We start from the raw sequence: 4,831 nt of genomic DNA on the forward strand, positions 1-4,831 counted from the left end.
CTTCTTTAATAGAAAATATAGCCAAAAAATGACTTAGCTCCAATATAATATTATGACGTCGCGTCTATATATTCCACTGTGAGATTATCAGACGCATTCCACTCTTCTATGGAAAGAATTCTGTCACAAAAATGAAAATGAAATGTGTTTTGGTCATGATACTGGAAAAACTCGAGACCACGTGTAAATTACTGATTGCGCATGCGCCATTCGTTTCAATAAGTACTTTTAAGAGCATTTTTTTTCTTTTGTAATCATAAGGTTTTAAAAATAAGTTTTTCGGAAACGTAATAACTAAAAATAATAATCATTTGCTACTTTTCTTTCAGACAATGACGAAAGCAGATATTCTAAAGACAGCTCCGTGTGATGACGCGCATTCAATAATTTACAGAGTGTTGTGCTGCCGTACTAATTTTTTTGTTAATTATTTAGTTCTTTCTGATAGAACATTAGCTACTGTGTATTATGCCATCGCATACTGGGAGCAACTACACTTGGACAAAAGCCACAGGTAAGTAATGATCATATATTACTAAATCACTCGCCCGGACTATAGCATCTTTGTCGTGGTAAAATATGATAAAACATGGTTCAGCTATATGTTATTCCTCAAATATTATCTGATTTTATTCAAAATTAATATGCCTTTAAAAGCTTTAATGAGCACTGTATGTCATATTCTTAAAGTCATTCACTTTTTGGTAGTCTTCTTCGCCAACATGGAGAATAATACATTTAGAGTTTTAGGTTGCGGAACCCGTTAGAATAATCGGGCAATATTTTATATCTTTGTATGCGATTTCGGATTTCCTCTGTTATTACTGAAAGTCATATGCACGTTTAGCTACATGTACGATCGGAGAATGCCGAATTACGTCACGGCAGTACGTAATTAGACGGAAATTACCGAGTGTCATTACGTCACCATTACCTTAACTATAAAGGAATCTAACATTTTTTCAGTAAGTATTTTGAATACACTGTAATAGAAATTATGAAACCTCATAAAATGTAAACGCCAGTATTGTTGCAAAAATGTAGTTGCTAGACAAATTATTGGTTGAAATGAAATACGTTTATAAACTGATATCCACTTTACCTTACTTTTCCCCCTTTTTGTTAATAACGGCACACCTATAAAATTGTAGGTCATACTATAGACCACATCTGTTACTCAGTTGAAGAGGACGGACACATCCGATTTGATTTTTCTTTAACTTTTAAGGCGTAACTGCTTTCTAAAATTCATTATTAATATGAGATGAATAATTATTGTAATTTGGATATCTCGCTTTTTTTGAAATGTAATAAATATTGTTTGGCATCTGTAAAGGAATACATACTTTATTATGTATTTTTAACACTGTTATTCTGTGCAAACTTGATCTGAATATTGGCATATGCTTTTTCAACAAAAATGCACTCTTGAAAGCGCTAAGTCTGTTTAACATAATTGCGACGTGCGCTTTTTACCTATTTATGCTGTCTGGAAATGCTTTATCAGTTTTACTGGTGTTCTAGGTTGGTTAGATAGTGCAGCCACAAGTTTCGATGAAGCTTACGTTGCCAACGTCACAAATATTGATCCCAGCATAAAGACGTATTACATCACAGCATTTTACGTTTACGTTGCTGACGTCAACAGGATTAGGAAACATGTCACCAAATACTAACGGCGGGAAAATATTCTCAATATTTGCTGTTCTGCTTGGTTGTAAGTAGCATTAAAATTTTGATTTATCTTTAATAGATTTACCAAGATAAACGAACAAATCCGGAAATATACAAATCTAGCTACAACTACTGAATAATAACCGTAAATTAGATTAATCTTTGAATAGCACCAATAATTGAGAAACAAATATAAAAAACAAAAACAAAAACTTGGAACGTAGCCTTACTGTTGAATAAGACTAGGAATGTAGCCAACAAGGCCATAGTTCTTTGACTTTTCTGAACCATTTCCTTTAAAATTCTAGAGTCTCACTGGTATGAGTCCATTTTTTGGGCTTGTATCCGTTTTCGTAAATATTTACATCGGGAAGTCCACACACGTTCTAATCATTTCGGAACACTACTTTTTCACTGCAATTAGAGTTGGTGCAGATTGTGCCGTAGACGAGGGAATATGCGGTATGTTTTATAAGATGATTTGAATTATTTTCTACAGTTCTCATTGTCTCAGTCTAAACTGTAAGATGTCATATTAAAATGAATAGATAGCATCATGATCGTTTTCTAATTGGCGGAGTAAAAACTAAAATTATTTGGAAAGAGTTGAAATGTTTGTCTAAATATATTTTATAGGGCTGCTGAGTACTGCAATCTTCGACGGTAACGTCTCTTCTAAAATGATGCGGGTGTATCAGCGGACAGATGACTACCAAGATTTTTTTTTTAAAAACTTTCATCATCTTCCGAAGAATCCTGCACACTGATTGCAAGAGACCTTCCAACACATCTGGCTGTACACTTATGGAACACGGTATAGTACATAGTATACACAGTTTCTATAAGCCGAGTTTGTTTAGTTTACAATCGGCAATTTCCGTGTGTTTCCGTAATTTTCCGTGTGTGATTTCGGCATCCTTCTGTCATGATGGGAATTTCCTTTATAACGCTGCAATTGTATACTGAACGTAAATCAATGAATGTCATTTTCTATCATTTATCAAGTAGTTTTCTTTTAAGAAATTACATTGCGTTTAAAACTACGTATTTGACTTCATATAAATCGAATTTTGGTTTCTTATTTCATTGATCGAAGTTCTTATCGATATGTTTTCAAATTGGTAATACAAAAAAAGAATTTAAAAAATGCTAGCCCTACCTTTATTCATCTGTACCTCCACTAGGCTCGTTTTTTCATAGCATGGGAAAATTTGTAAAATAATAATGGATTTCTTATTTTCGAAGTTATGATTACATTTTTGATGGGATTCAGGTTCTTGTTCTTGTTTCAAACTCTAAAACGCGCAAAAATCGCTCTCCGCTGACCCGAACAAAAATTTGTACCCACTCCAACACCTACTCCCATTTGGACACCTCCGCCCTGGAAAAATGACCTGGGCTCGCCTCTGTCACCAATCTTCCGATAGCCAGTTGGATGGCTTCCTCTCACGAAGAGTTCTACATCCTAAACGAGGGTCTGCATCGGTGAGGGGTTAGTGATTCGAAGTCAAATACCTTAATTATAACGACTTGACTAAGGAGGCCAGTCCGAATTGCGGCTGTTCTCAAAAATACTAGATACTGAAAACCTGAATTATGTGTGTACAGTGTAGTTAATGTGAAAGCGTTTCCTTTCATCTCTTTGAAATTATATTTACATGTTTAAGGTAGTGTTTACTTCTATGCCAAGCAGATTTTTTTTTTAATTCTGACGAAGATTTATGTGTTATGTGTGTAATTATAAATGCGTGTAACTAATATGATAGAGACATAATTATTATGTTGTAGGTTTTAAAGAGTTTCCCGGAGTGCCTTCAAGCAATTATATAACTTCATTTGAACAGAAACTTGCTGAATAAGTGCCCAGCGTTCCAGAAGGCATTTACAGGTATTTCAGTATATTTTAGCAGAGATTGTAATATGTGTATTGATATTAATTACAAAAGCACTAAAGAAAAAGACAAGAATGCTTCATCTTAATCAAAGAAATTTTCCTCAACTGGGTGGTACTTTTACAAAAAATATAGCGTTATTTCTTTGTGTTAGCTGTAACATCACACCGTCATTTTAGGTCATATGGCGACTTTCCGGCTCGAAGGAATATCCCAGGTACCCACTCCAAGCATTATTTTGTGCATGAGTGGACAACTTGATAGAACCTCGCACATCCACAAAGTCCACTTAATGTTTTCCTCACATGAAAGAATTCTACTCCACACCGAGGTTTAGAACCTATATCGTCGAGAGGCAAGTAAAGTCACCGACCGTAGCCACTCGGGCATGTAGGCCCGTCCTAGCATTTATAAAACTCTGATCGTGTGGCGAAATATTCGAATTGCTGTCAATAGCAAATGTGACTTTCAAACAGAATAAAAGCACGAAACTCTTTATTTGTTTATCTCAAAAACTGACAAGGTTTTCACACAAAATATCATACAAATTGTAATTCTTACGGAAACTGAACAAAAAATAAAAACTTTTTTCGCCATTTTCTGTTTGTAAAGAAAAAGCAATATTTGATTTGCTATAAATTGCTATTAATGAAGACTTTTCCTCTATAACATATGAACAGCTTAGCTTTTATATTTTTTAACTTTTAAATATGAAATGAAATGCCACTTAGAACATTTATTTTTCAGGATATCTTCGTGTCTTATCTATGCAGTACGCCCCCTGGTGACACATTCCTATATCCGGGTGATATACTGACAGCTCTCTATTTAATTGCATGCGGTTCATTGGAGATTGTTACAGTAAAATATTTGGTACAGCGATATGAGGTAAGTTTTATTGCTTATGGTGTGGATTAAATTAACCGTGGGTATTTCATGAAAAGTTAAATTATTAACTCTGTATTAAATCCGTTCCGTTTTGAAATTTAATTAATTACACCAGACATGTCCGGTTACAATCCTCAGTACACACACACATCTTAGAGCGGGGTCGGGCATTTCCGACTGGCGTGTCTGAGCCGAACATTCTTACATGACGTCATAACTTTTGTCAGCGACATTGCACAAAGTTCTAAACCGGCCAAAACAATTAAAATTGGAAGCCTCACTCGGTTTCTACATATTGATTTTACACACGCGTTACAGTGACGCTTAAACTTCGACCCAGTAAGTATACACTGTTAATAAAAATTACTTAAAACGAT

The 4,831-nt window shown here is 34.7% G+C and overlaps 1 long non-coding RNA gene across 2 annotated transcripts; it reads left to right on the top strand.

The window, feature by feature from the left end:
* The first annotated feature begins 578 nt into the window (after window positions 1-578).
* On the top strand, window positions 579-4,446 carry LOC123560977 (uncharacterized). 2 transcript variants are annotated; one of them, XR_008367654.1, is made up of 4 exons: window positions 579-1,717; window positions 2,311-2,488; window positions 3,463-3,562; window positions 4,314-4,446. It is a non-coding gene; the product is annotated as an uncharacterized LOC123560977 (long non-coding RNA). The 2 variants fall into 2 exon arrangements; XR_008367655.1 differs by lacking the exon at window positions 4,314-4,446 and adding an exon at window positions 3,746-4,282.
* Window positions 4,447-4,831: the final 385 nt, after the last annotated feature.

Source organism: Mercenaria mercenaria, chromosome 16 (assembly GCF_021730395.1).
Source record: "Mercenaria mercenaria strain notata chromosome 16, MADL_Memer_1, whole genome shotgun sequence".
Classification (NCBI taxonomy): domain Eukaryota; kingdom Metazoa; phylum Mollusca; class Bivalvia; order Venerida; family Veneridae; genus Mercenaria; species Mercenaria mercenaria.